General features: G+C 36.2%; 1 long non-coding RNA gene across 1 annotated transcript; it reads left to right on the forward strand.

Moving 5' to 3' along the window:
• Positions 1 to 3,360: 3,360 nt before the first annotated feature.
• Positions 3,361 to 11,360, forward strand: LOC140008911 (uncharacterized). The gene is made up of 5 exons (XR_011816208.1): positions 3,361 to 4,028; positions 5,364 to 5,423; positions 6,085 to 9,077; positions 10,414 to 10,473; positions 11,135 to 11,360. It is a non-coding gene; the product is annotated as an uncharacterized lncRNA (long non-coding RNA).
• Positions 11,361 to 15,040: the final 3,680 nt, after the last annotated feature.

Raw genomic sequence — 15,040 nt, forward strand, 5'->3', positions numbered from 1 at the left:
ATATTTTTTGAGGTGCTTTTGGGATAAATTTTAGGGTATTTTTAAAATTTAAAATTTTTTTGATATTTTTTTAAAACCTACCACCACTACCCAACACCGCTATCACCCCCTCCCTTTTCCTCCCTCTCTTTCTCCCTCCCCCTTCCCCTGCCTCCTCCTCCATCTCCATCTCTTTGCTCCTCCCATGTTCCTTCTCCCTCTCTTTCCTCCTCTCCTCGCTTCCCCTTTCCCCCCTTCTCCCGCCATGCCTCACCACTCCTCTTCCCCTCTCTGGTCACGATATTGCGGCCCCGTGGCCAGATCACAGTCTTTGGTCGAGGCCAAATTTAGGGGAGAAGGGAAGAGGGAGGGAGAGGAAAGAAGAGAAAGGAGGGGATGGTGGCGGTGGTGGTGGTGATAGATAGAAGAAGAAAATGGTGTAGGTTTTTTTTTATTTTTTTTGTATCTTCGGAGTTGTTTTGATATATTGTATGGATGCGATATTTTTGGAGTTATTTTTATTTGTGTATTACAGTAGCATTATATTTGAAAATTTTGTTTTTCAAAAAATGAGAAATTCAAACGAAACCGAAGTTAGTCAAGAAAGTGCTATTATGTGGCAAACAACAATGAAATATTTAATAAAATTTTGTAGAATTTATAAAAGTATTACACACACTAATAATTTAGATTGTATAAATTTATGGAAAAAAAATCCTTCAAAATGTTCCTCAAATATTCGCTAAATGAATTTATTCATCCTTCACTTTTTAAATAATAACTTTACATCCCTTACAAAATCAAGTAAAAAATATTCGATTCCAACCCAGATTTTTTATTATTTTTTACCTTGAATCCATCATGTAACCGACATATGATCATTTTTCCAAAAGCAAAAAGTTAGATCCCATTTATAATTAAACAAATAATTCGATCCATATTCATTTTTATCCCTAAAAAATTAAAATTCGGTCCAAACCATATTCTTTTTTTCCAAAAAAGGGGATCGAGTCTAGTCCGTGTTCATTTATACCACTAAAAAGTGACATCTAACTTTTTTGTACATAAAAAATGATAGTATATTGGTAACATGGTGATTTCAGGCCAAAAACTGGTCGAAAACTTAAATTGGTACCAAGTTTTATTAACTTAAATTTGTAAAGAACATAAAGTTAACACTTTAAAAGTGAGAGACGAAAAAATTTATTTAACAAAATACGAAGGATGTATTCAACTATTTTCCCTAAATTTGTCTATAAACTAAATAAAACAAAGTAGTACACGCTATCTCGTCTTTGCCATGTGACATTGGGTTTAGGAAAGACAAGAATTTGGTGACAAAATAGCCTCAAAAATTGTCTTTTCCTCCTCCATTTTGATTCTTCTCCATTTATATTGGCTTGACGTTGAAATTCCAACTTTCCAACCATTAAATAATAACTTATTTTTTAGGGGTATATTGATAAAATTTGGTCGCATATTATGAGGAATGTTCGCTTGTTCTTTATGGATATCACAACCCAACAAGGCTTTTGGTGTTTAATTTACACTTCAATCAAATTACCTTACGTAATAAGTGTGAGTACTTTATTGTGATTTGTGAAAGAGTTAAGTCAATTCAAAGTCCAAAATGCCCAAATTATAGCACCAATTATGTAAAAGCTAACCTTTTTTTTTAAAAAAAAAAGGTGTTTTTGCTTTTTGATGATGCATGAATTGTAGTATTTTATATGTGTATTTTGTTAGTTAATTATGATATTTGAACTATAATTTGAATGGAAACTGCTTAATTTTGATCTTATATTGTTCTAATAGATGAAGACCTCAATTTGAGAGAAAATGAACTGGTTTTGAGAGTTTGGGAACGAGGTGAATCATACGAAAAAACAATAGGCAAGAAGAAACAAGAAGTAAGGAAGGTTGTTAGGTTTACATGAATTCGCAGATAAATCTCTTGGATTTACGAGTGGATCCCATCTAGCACTAAACATTAGCTTGGTCATTAAACCGGATTTCTTCTAATTTGATTGATTTTTTAGCTTTGTCCAATATCCAAGGCCGGTCTTTAGGCTAAATTTTGAGCTGAACTTTATCGGATTTTCACTCAAACGTGACCTTTTTCTGCTTTAAGAAACTAATTCCTACTATATTTAGGCTAGTTGTTTGGAAAGCTATAAATAGGAGAGTTATTTAGAATGTTTTTAGAATTAGAAAACACTAAGTTAGCATTAGTTCATCTTTATAACTTGTTCTTGAGAGATCAAGATCAAGAGATATGCAAGCAAGAGTCAAGGAGCAATCAACATGGGGATTAGGGCATCAAAGATTGAGAAGTTTTTCTTACTTTATTCTCCAAAATTGTATTTGTTGCTTGAATTTTTGGATTTATCAATGGTTTTATCTATGTTTATGTTGAATTAATTTGTCTCTAGGGCTAAAGTTTTATGAAAGAGTATTGTTTATTTATCCTAGTTAAATTCTTTTCTTTTGCCTTAATTTATTTAACTTGTTTTAACTAGATATTTATGTTTAGATATGCTTTTAGGATCTGTATTGAACTGAAAAAGAATATACAACTGTGCACTAGGTAGATAAATATGAATATACAATCGTGCATTAGATAAATAAACATATTTAGGCTAGACACGAGAGTAGTTTAGAATTTGTATGACATAATTGAAATCACTTAAAATTTTAGAGGGTTCAATCAAATACTTGTGATCTCAAGAATGATGAGAGATTTAACTGGGCACAATTTAGATGTATCGAGAGATTGTGATAATTCGAGAGAAATCTTGAATAAACTTAACCATTATTACCCTTATTTCATCATTTGAAATATTATAGATAACAAATAATTGGTCAAATTAAATGACAAAATTTAATTGTTCTATAAATTGAGGATTTAGCAATATCCTAGAATAGTGTAGGAAAACATATATATATATAAATATATATATATTTTTAACAAGAAGAATTTATTCTAAATATTAGTTACACGAATCAAATAAACATCCGATATGCATATTACCGTTTGTGACCTTTGAATATATTGAATAGTGGAATAAGTGATACGTCTAGTTGAATTTCTTTAAGATCAAGTGTAAGAAAATCTACTGGATAGATATATTTAGAAAGTTTTCAAGGTAAATGCAAAATTGGAACAAACGGAAAATTTTGAGTCAAGGTGTGAGGCAATAAAATTTCGGGTTCATGGCAACCAAATAAACTAAGATGAAAATACCAAACTAACCACCGAATTTCAGATTAAATACCATGCAACCAAGACCCAATCATTAGAAATTTAACAAACAAACTGGGTGCTTGGGGAATTAAAACCAATTGGAGGTCAACTAACTAGCTATTAGACCAAACGGTAGAGAGGAAATAAGTGGAATTTGGCTGCTGACATGGGACGGTGGGTAGCTCTCGTCTGGACAGCTGCCCTGAAGGAATCTGCTGAGTATGCAGTGACCGAATGAGGTGAACATTGGATTGATCAGCACCGAATGAAGAAGCTTGAGTGGTCGGTGGAGTGAAGGAAATATGTTCAAATGCTCTTCTTACCAACCAAGCATTGGAAACCAAATCGAGAGTGAGAGTTTCGGTCATAACCATTCATGCCAAAACACCACCGAGTGAGAAATATTTCTAGTTCCTCTTGTCCAGCTTGCAACCGAGAGAGAGTGTGTGTGTGAGGGAGAGAGTGCTAGCTTTATCTCTCCAGCTCGCAACCTCATAACCGTGAGTCAAAGTGAATGAGAGGGAGAGAAATCTTGTTAGCTGCATCATCCACCAGTTTTAACCGAGAGTGAAAGTGACGTAAGGAAGGAGAAGGAGAGAGTTGGAACGGAAACTTTGAGGAGCCGCAACAGAAAGCTAAGAGTAACCTGCAATTACCGAATTCTAAAGGAAAGAGGAACTCATTTTTGGCCTCTTTCAACTGTGAGAACCAGCCACAAAGAAAGAAGGAATGCAGTCTATCGAGTCTAGGATGGGAGAGTGGAACCAGAATTTTATTTTCTTAACTTAGGCCATAAGAACCAGAGGTAAACTACTGTCCTCCTCTTCCAGTTCTTCCACGTTTAGTTAGTAGTCTTTTAGACTGAGTTGGAACCAAGTAAAAGAAAACTTTCTGGAAAACAAAGGTTATCAAAGCTGGAAATGTTAGTTTGAAGCTGCTGTGTGATACTTGATGAGCTAATCTGCAATTTTCCAGTTGTATCTTCTGTTGCATGTCTCACATACATTTTCTGGTCACATATCTTAACATGGATATCACCTTTGAGAGGTTAAAAGCAAGGAAAAGATGAATTAAAAGCAGGAACATTGTTGGAAATTTTATTGAGGACCGTAGGAAGAAAACTTGCTGGAATTTTCCAGCTCTATCCGAGAGAAGGAAATGAAGAGGTTTCTAACTGTCCTCATGAATTATGGCCTTGAATCTCTATGTTAAACTGTAGTATATGATGTATAATAGCTGGTCTGAACATGCATGGAAGATTTGAGCAAGAACTGAAGTGATTATTGGAGAGAAAATAGTGTTGAGTGATTGCTGCAACAATTCTGGAAAAAAATGCAGAAGGAAGAAGATCGTGAGCTGAACCAGTATTGTTCTGATTTCCCTTGGCTATAAACTTGTATTCATGCTGATGGTACTCTGTAGTTTGATAACCAACCTTTGCATGTGGAATTTAATGAACAAAACTGAAAGAAATTAGGGAGGAAAAACTATGAACTGCGTTGTTAATTGCTTCACAACTGAGTGAGTGAAGCAGGATGGGCTTCCGTCCGGCCATTTTTGACTATGACAATGTGAAAACTGGATGTTGGTGTCTTCACAAGAAATGTAGGTCTATATTTTAGCTTCGAAACGCTATAAAGTTTGCCTCAATCCGATAAGCATAGCTCTAGTTATGATTGAAATACCAGAGGATGGCAAAGCTGCCTTCCTCGTTGCCTTTCCTTTTGTTTCGCATGCATGCAGCTTTGATAATGGCCGTGAGGAAACCAACTTTTAACTAACGTTTCTTCTAATTTCCAATCTTGTAAGCTTTCATAAATGATAGCTATGATTGTGCTGAGATTTAATCGCTATACCTAGTTCCACGAGTAGAGTTAGACTAAGGCAATTGAGTGAAAAGTCACGATAGTTATATACGTAAAGTGGCTTCTAATTATTTAATATTATTTTCACGAATATTTTTAAAGGCTATTAAATTTTGGGACTGGTATAGTGAAAAAAAACTTAATTTCCAAATAACTTAGAGTCTAATTAATAAAAGGGAACCAAGGGAATACTTCTAAACCTTAATTTTGGAATCTTGAGTGGAAAATGATTTAAATCCTAAAATAAATATCTTATGAATTATTAACTTGTCCAGGATGTAGCTGTGAGCCAAGAAACAAACCCGAGGCTCAAGAGTAATTTACTTGGATAATTGGTGAGTGTTTTCCGAATTTATGTATTAAACTGCTTATGTGTACCTAAATGCAATTATATGGCAAATGTGTTTATTATGAAATATTGCTAAGTGATTCATTGTGAAGTGTTTTCAATTGTCCCTCGCCTTTTAAGTCCAGAGTGTACTTTATCGCACTCGTCTTAGTTGAGCTTGAAGGTCGATAATTGATCGAGTGATATTATAAGTGTGCATGACTGTAAGCCGTGTGTGTACTTTATCATACCGGCTGAACTGGGCCCCAAAACCCTCTGTTCAACGGACTATTCGAGCCAGCAAAGGGCTTGGTCGGGTAGGACGGTAGTTTTGAGTAAGTGTTCCGGTATGCTCGAGTATTACCACGGAGTAGCAGATTATTGATATTGATATGGCCATCCAAGTGAGGGAAATGTTTATTGTTTTGGAGGTTATAAGGAGGAGTTCGGCGGAGTGTGTAGTGCATTGAAGTGGCTCTAATGCGAGCACCGTATCCTTTTAAAAGTGATTGTTCAGTGAAGTGTTTCCTCAATTGCTAATGAAAGTGATTGTACAGTGAAATGTGCACTACTTGTTTATTTGTATTGATTCATGTGATTATTAAATGTTACTTGCATGGAAACCTCACGGGCGTAAGCTCACCTTTTTAGCTTTGTTTTCCTTACAGGAGTTGGAGATTGAAAAGTGATTGGATGGAATTGGAAAGTTATTTTTGGAAATCCCATCACTATGTGTGTATATTGGAGTCACGTTTTCTTTCGTATTTTAAGATGGTTGAATCTTTTGTTTTGAGTTGATGTAATATTAAGAATGGATGTTTAGAACGTGTATTTTGTTCCTTTTAGTGGACAAATCTATGTTTCAAGCTGATTGGAGTGGTACTTAAGAGTGAATGTTCAGTTGTCCAATGGTAATGTTATCTCTGAAGTTAATGGGAGTGAGTGAGTCCTGGCGAGAGCCAGGCAGGCGATCCGCTAACTTCTAGGGTATGCCCTAGGAGAAGGTGGGGTCGTCACAAGTGATATCAGAGCTCTTAATGAGCTCAAGCCAGGAGAAGGTTCTTGGATTGTGGGGAGTGGCCTGTTAACTGTGAAATGAACTATCATTATTGAGGAAAAATTAGATACGTATATCGGGTAGGAATCTCAAATATGGATGATTTACTCTTGGAACCGGCCGGCTTGAGTTGTGAATTATCCTATTTTCGGATTCTTGTATCCGAGTACTAAATATTTTATACATTCGTGTATTTGCAAATTGGCAGGAGTTAGTATATTGCATTATGAAGTGAATAGGAATCGTGATTAAATTTGGGGAAGTGGAATCGAAGAGACTAAGGCTAGCTTTGAGAGTTAAAGGTGAAAAGACAGTAGTGAGATCTTGAAGATTGGTGCAAATCCTCCATCTTAAGGTGAATAACTTTACTAGTCTTTCGATAGTAAATGAATTATATACCATCTATTGCCCAAAAATGTGGTTTTCAGACATGAAATTTAAGTGAAATAATAGTTCAAGTAAGGATTCTAGATCTGTAAACTGATATGATAGAGGAGCAAGAGTGAACTAATGCAATGCATGATCAGTTGCAGGAGACTAAGGACCGCCTTGTTTGGGTACCAAGATAGGCAAGGGATAAAATTGAAGAGATTTTGGCAGAATGTAGCTCGTGATTGAAGAGGTTGTGGGAAATTTGGATAGGAAAAAAAATCCAAAAGAAAAAGCTCTTAGGGTTGAAAATAAAGTTGAACCAACTAAAGAGACTGGATCTGCCAGCTCTATTATGGACTGACCCAATAAATCACTTGATTAAAACTTTTGCATGGACGATTGAGTTGGAACTTTGTCATGTTTTTACGGATACTAAATTTTCTTATACCAAATACTTGTTTGACTTCTTATTAAAGTGTACTTGAACTTGATATATGTTGTAATTGACCTTGTTATGTGATATACTTTAATTGATCATGAATCGCTTAATAGTAACGATATGTATGGAGTGAATGTGTTTCTGGGTTATAGTTAACCACAATTGTATTCATGCATAATTGATTATTACATGTTTGTTAATAGACTAGTTGTGAGAGATATAGAGTTTAGGGAGTGATAACGTCAGGGTTATGAGGTTATCTTTGGTGAAGATTGTTTAATTAAGTATAACACCCAGTTAAATTGTGAATTAAAGTAGTTGAGTTTTATATACTTGGGGATGTAGTCGATACAACACTTAAATTGCAGAGGGAAAACGCCAAGACCAAATTTATTTGGTTAAGGCTTTGTGGAAAACATGAATGATTAGACGAAGTGATGTGGAAATGAAAGATAAAATACGGAAAGAATACTCGAAACTTTTTACAATTCAAAGTGTGAAATTTCGAGGACGAAATTTTATTAAAGGGGGAAGAATGTGATAATTCGAGAGAAATCTTGAATAAACTTAGCCATTATTACCCTTATTTCATCATTTGAAATATTATAGATAACAAATAATTGGTCAAATTAAATGACAAAATTTAATTGTTCAATAAATTGAGGATTTAGCAATATCCTAGAATAGTGTAGGAAAACATATATATATATTTAACAAGAAGAATTTATTCTAAATATTAGTTACACGAATCAAATAAACATCCGATATGCATATTACCGTTTGTGACCTTTGAATATATTAAATAGTGGAATAAGTGATACGTCTAGTTGAATTTCTTTAAGATCAAGTGTAAGAAAATCTACTGGATAGATATATTTAGAAAGTTTTCAAGGTAAATGCAAAATTGGAACAAACGGAAAATTTTGAGTCAAGGTGTAAGGCAATAAAATTTCGGATTCATGGCAACCAAATAAACTAAGATGAAAATACCAAACTAACCACCGAATTTCAGATTAAATACCATGCAACCAAGACTCAATCATTAGAAATTTAACAAACAAACTGGGTGCTTGAGGAATTAAAACCAATTGGAGGTCAACTAACTAGCTATTAGACCAAACGGTAGAGAGAAAATAAGTGGAATTTGGCTGCTGACTTGGGACGGTGGGTAGCTCTCGTCTGGACAGCTGCCCTGAAGGAATCTGCTGAGTATGCAGTGACCGAATGAGGTGAACATTGGATTGATCAGCACCGAATGAAGAAGCTTGAGTGGTCGGTGGAGTGAAGGAAATATGTTCAAATGCTCTTCTTACCAACCAAGCATTGGAAACCAAATCGAGAGTGAGAGTTTCGGTCATAACCATTCATGCCAAAACACCACCGAGTGAGAAATATTTCTGATTCCTCTTGTCCAGCTTGCAACCGAGAGAGAGAGAGAGTGAGGGAGAGAGTGCTAGCTTTATCTCTCCAGCTCGCAACCTCATAACCGTGAGTCAAAGTGAGTGAGAGGGAGAGAAATCTTGTTAGCTGCATCATCCACCAGTTTTAACCGAGAGTGAAAGTGACGTAAGGAAGGAGAAGGAGAGAGTTGGAGCGGAAACTTTGAGGAGCCGCAGCAGAAAGCTAAGAGTAACCTGCAATTACCGAATTCTAAAGGAAAGAGGAACTCATTTCTGGCCTCTTTCAACCGTGAGAACCAGCCACAAAGAAAGAATGAATGCAGTCTATCGAGTCTAGGATGGGAGAGTGGAACCAGAATTTTATTTTCTTAACTTAGGCCATAAGAACCAGAGGTAAACTACTGTCCTCCTCTTCCAGTTCTTCCACGTTTAGTTAGTAGTCTTTTAGACTGAGTTGGAACCAAGTAAAAGAAAACTTTCTGGAAAACAAAGGTTATCAAAGTTGGAAATGTTAGTTTGAAGCTGCTATGTGATACTTGATGAGCTAATTTGCAATTTTCCAGTTGTATCTTCTGTTGCATGTCTCACATACATTTTCTGATCACATATCTTAACATGCATATCACCTTTGAGAGGTTAAAAGCAAGGAAAAGATGAATTAAAAGCAGGAACATTGTTGGAAATTTTAATGAGGATCGTAGGAAGAAAACTTGCTGGAATTTTCCAGCTCTATCCGAGAGAAGGAAATGAAGAGGTTTCTAGCTGTCCTCATGAATTATGGCCTTGAATCTCTATGTTAAACTGTAGTATATGATGTATAATAGCTGGTCTGAACATGCATGGAAGATTTGAGCAAGAGCTGAAGTGATTATTGGAGAGAAAATAGTGTTGAGTGATTGCTGCAACAATTCTGGAAAAAAATGCAGAAGGAAGAAGATCGTGAGCTGAACCAGTATTGTTCTGATTTCCCTTGGCTATAAACTTGTATTCATGCTGATGGTACTCTGTAGTTTGATAACCAACCTTTGCATGTGGAATTTAATGAACAAAACTGAAAGAAATTAGGGAGGAAAAACTATGAACTGCGTTGTTAATTGCTTCACAACTGAGTGAGTGAAGCAGGATGGGCTTCCGTCCGGCCATTTTTGACTATGACAATGTGAAAACTGGATGTTGGTGTCTTCACAAGAAATGTAGGTCTATATTTTAGCTTCGAAACGCTATAAAGTTTGCCTCAATCCGATAAGCATAGCTCTAGTTATGATTGAAATACCAGAGGATGGCAAAGCTGCCTTCCTCGTTGCCTTTCCTTTTGTTTCGCATGCATGCAGCTTTGATAATGGCCGTGAGGAAACCAACTTTTAACTAACGTTTCTTCTAATTTCCAATCTTGTAAGCTTTCATAAATGATAGGTACGATTGTGCTGAGATTTAATCGCTATACCTAGTTCCACGAGTAGAGTTAGACTAAGGCAATTGAGTGAAAAGTCACGATAGTTATATACGTAAAGTGGCTTCTAATTATTTAATATTGTTTTCACGAATATTTTTAAAGGCTATTAAATTGAGGGACTGGTATAGTGGAAAAAAACTTAATTTCCAAATAACTTAGAGTCTAATTAATTAAAAGGGAACCAAGGGAATACTTCTAAACCTTAATTTTGGAATCTTGAGTGGAAAATGATTTAAATCCTAAAATAAATATCTTATGAATTATTAACTTGTTCAGGATGTAGCTGTGAGCCAAGAAACAAACCCGAGACTCAAGAGTAATTTACTTGGATAATTGGTGAGTGTTTTCCGAATTTATGAGTTAAACTACTTATGTGTACCTAAATGCAATTATATGGCAAATGTGTTTATTATGAAATATTGCTAAGTGATTCATTGTGAAGTGTTTTCAATTGTCCCTCGCCTTCTAAGTCGAGGGTGTATTTTGTCGCACTCGTCTTAGTTGAGCTTGAAGGTCGATAATTGATCGAGTGATATTGTAAGTGTGCATGACAGTAAGCCGTGTGTGTACTTTATCACACCGGCTGAACTGGACCCCAAAACCCTCTGTTCAACGGACTATTCGAGCCAGCAAAGGGCTTGGTCGGGTAGGACGGTAGTTTTGGGTAAGTGTTTCGGTGTGCTCGAATATTACCACGAAGTAGCAGATTATTGATATTGATATGGCCATCCAAGTGAGGGAAGTGTTTATTGTTTTGGAGGTTATAAGGAGGAGTTCGGCGGAGTGTGTAGTGCATTGAAGTGGCTCTAATGCGAGCACCGTATCCTTTTAAAAATGATTGTTTAGTGAAGTGTTTCCTCAATTGCTAATGAAAGTGATTGTATAGTGAAATGTGCACTACTTGTTTATTTGTATTGATTCATGTGATTATTAAATGTTACTTGCATGGAAACCTCACGGGCGTAAGCTCACCCTTTTAGCTTTGTTTTCCTTACAGGAGTTGGAGATTGAAAAGTGATTGGATGGAATTGGAAAGTTGTTTTGGGTAATCCCATCACTATGTGTGTATATTGGAGTCACGTTTTCTTTCGTATTTTAAGATGGTTGAATCTTTTGTTTTGAGTTGATGTAATATTAAGAATGGATGTTTAGAACGTGTATTTTGTTTCTTTTAGTGGACAAATCTATGTTTCAAGCTGATTGGAGTGGTACTTAAGAGTGAATGTTCAGTTGTCCAATGGTAATGTTATCTCTGAAGTTAATGAGAGTGAGTGAGTCCTGGCGAGAGCCAGGCAGGCGATCCGCTAACTTCTAGGGTATGCCCTAGGAGAAGGTGGGGTCGTCACAGAGATAATTTAAAGTATTTGTGTGTGAGACGTTCTTGGCATGTTAAGAAAATAATTGAATGATTATTCAAATTCTGGATCAAATTTTGAAACCCTAGTTTCCTGCTAATTTTTTTTGAATTTTATTTTATTTGACTTGATTGTCTATTCTATTCCTTAATTAGAGATTAAGAACCCTTGAACTTGAATTTTATTATTTTCTATAACAATTAAACTAGAAAAAATTAACTCGCCCCTTTGGATTTGACCCCTGAAATACTCTAGGCTATTTATTACTATGATCAGCTCTGCATACTTGCAGAAAATATTGATCACTTCAAATTTTAAACTCCTAGATAAGTGACCATATTTTATCCCATTTTATTTATTTATAATAACTTGATTAAGAAAATTGCCTAGCTTATCTATTTTTATCAAAAATTTAAAATCTAAACTAATTATAGTTAATTTAATTATACATTATATCCCTCTTGGTTGTTTGATAGAAATAATGTGACGACCCCACCTCCCCCTAAGGCGTACCAAAGGGTTCGGCGGACCGCCTGCCCAGCTCTCGCCAGGACTCACTCACTATCTTAATCGAGTCACGTACACACATCCATGAACCATAAATAACATTCCCAATTCAAGCTTATAATTTACATTAATAGAAATCGAGGTACAAAGTCTCAACACACCCAACTAGTTCAAAACCTATACAATCCAAGTACAACATGTTCCATTCGAGGAATAGCGCGAGTACAAGACCAAAAAGTCAAAAGTCAAAACAAAAGGCTACGCTAGTCTTTTACAAGTCTCACGCGTCACTCGTACCCCTGAAAGGAAAACAAATGGAGTGGAATGAGCTAAAAGCCCAGTGAGGTTCCAAATAGCAAATTGACCATTATTTAGAAGTACAAGTTTTCGGTATAGCAAAGTAACAAGCATGAAGAGTTCATAAAGGTGAGCAATAACACGTCAAGTAGCAATCTTAAAATGAACGAATGTAAAAAATTTTTCAAAAGAAACAATAGTCCAATAAACAATAATTACTCCAAAGTATAAGGATACGGATGACTCTCAGGAGCCAAATTCCCATTACATTACCAGAATCTTGATCCCGTAGTAGTTGACACTCCGTCAACTTTCAAGTAAGTAACCAATCCAGTAGAACACCACTTAAACGACTCTCCGTCCACCGTTCAACCCCCAGCTGGGCCCAAAATCCTCAAGAACATGGGTGGTAATACTCGAGTATACCGATTAGTCGAGGAGATATCACTCCACTCGACAATACAAGAGACCCAGGGTTTGTTACCCAATCGACCAAGCCCTTGCCGGCTCGACTAGAGTAACTCGCCACAGGGTTTCTGGAATTCCAGGAAGTGCGCGCATCATAATCAAGTATATCAAGTCAATTGCAACAATAAACAAGTATATCACGTAAGGGCAAGTGCGATAAAGTACACTCTTGCCCTATCAATTCACGTATATAACATGTACTCATATTGGTCACGTATCAAGTTCAAGTATCTAGTGCAATTCGGTATTTGAAAGCACTCACCAAAAGATATAGTGCCTTTACTGGTCACTTTCAGGTTATACTCCGGGTTCGGAGTCCAAATCTGCGATAAAACTCAGTTTGAGAACTTTGAAACATGACTCAGATTCGAAACTTAGACGTTTCGTTCAATAAAATCAAGAAAGTGAAATTCACTCGGATGGTAGTCGTGAAACACTTGCTCGCTTTTTAAATGGTAAAACTTTGTAACATTTATACTTGAAAATGCCATGCAAGTCGAAAGTATAAGGAAAACATACTCCGAGCAATCATTATTTCCTTTCTCAAGGGTACAAGTTCGGCCAAGTCCTTCCTTATATACCTCGGAACAAGAATACTCAAGTACCCTAGATGGTTCAAGCAGTAATCACTCTTAACCCTTACTCAAGTTGCAAGTAGTTCTCTAGTTTTCGAGCGTAAATTTGGGCAGCATGCCCTTTGTGTTTACCTAATTTTCCAGCCTTTTAGGCTTCATTGTTTTTCTCAAACACAACCCAACATCACATATGTCAACAATTCATGTCCAGAGCCGTTCCATAGCCTCACAATATCATAATAACAAGAATCACAACAATGACAAGTGCAGAAATTCAACTTAGCACAAGACAGATTTGACGTACGAATGCGGAAATAACATATCCGAGGCTACGCTTATCGGATTGAGGCATAACCTATGCCGTTTCGAAGCTAAGACACAGAGCTACAATGTTCATGAAGGTCACTTAGTCCAGTTTCTAATGTAAATTGGTCAAATTCTCCAATTACCAAACCTGAAATCAATTCACCGGCTGTTTAAATGCAGAACACTGTAATGGACATAACTCAGTGTACATAAGTCCGAATCAGGTGTTCTTAGAGGCATTTTAAAGCTACTTCAGAGCACTACAACTTTCATGTTTTGGTCCAGAGCTAAATCAGAATGGATCCTGGTCAAAAATCATGATAAACTGGACTCAACTGAAGAAACGGAATACTGGGAAATTCTTAAAGCAGTAGGGGTATTTTGGACTTTTCACGTTCTGTGTTGCTCCGATTGAGCTAAAATTTTGTAGGCACCTATAAAACACCATTCTCTACAACTTTCCTTCTTTGACCAAAGGCCAATTCGGCCTCTAACATACAGATACAATTTCGGACAGAATGCTTGGGAAATTTTCCAGAAATCTGGAATTTTTAGCTCTAAGTGTAGTTTCCTCAAATTTCTGGTTCCAATCACCACTAAACAACCTTATATAACTTTAATTGCAACATTCATGCATCATACATCAACTTGAGCAGAAAATCAGGAACCCTAGTTCATCAAATAAATTGGGGAAAACTACTAAAACATGCTAATCATCCATAATCTCACCCTAAAATCAAGTTGCCCATCTTAATTTAACCAAATTAAAAGCAAAACTTGGAGAGATAATCTCTCTTACCTTGAGTAGAGGTCACTAAGAGTAGCACAAGCTCTCCCCTTCAAGAATCACACCACAACTCACTAGCTAGTCACTCAAGAACAAGTTTAATCGGTTTATTTTGTTTATTTTCTCACTAAGTTGTTGGATTTGAAGATGAAATGGAAGGTTTGCTCTCTTGTTTTTCCTCTCTCTCACTCACGGTTCTTCAGCAGCAAAATGAAGAGGAATGAAGCTAAGTGTTGGTCTTATAAGAAGTAAGAAGGTTAGAGTTAATTATGACCACAAATTTCTACTAACACTTGGACTAATCTTGTCCACTAATTTTTCTCTTTCTTCCCCTTGCTTCTTAGCCACAAATTTCGGTCCTTCTTAGCTGAATATAAGAAGATATTTTGGCTTAAATATCAATGAGCTTGTGGTGCAAGAAAGTGGTAGTCCAATGGTGCGTTCAAACGGTAGTGCGCGGGACCCGCCGGTTCGCGCCGTTTTCTTAAAAACTCACGTACTAGGTTTTTTTTTTCCATTCACTAACCTTGTCTCATGGCTACTACTCACATATTATTTCTCACTTAAAAGTCACTTTTAATCATCAAATTGATCCTTGGCCAGTACCG

The sequence above is a fragment of the Coffea arabica genome, chromosome 6c (genome assembly GCF_036785885.1).
Source record: "Coffea arabica cultivar ET-39 chromosome 6c, Coffea Arabica ET-39 HiFi, whole genome shotgun sequence".
NCBI lineage: Eukaryota > Viridiplantae > Streptophyta > Magnoliopsida > Gentianales > Rubiaceae > Coffea > Coffea arabica.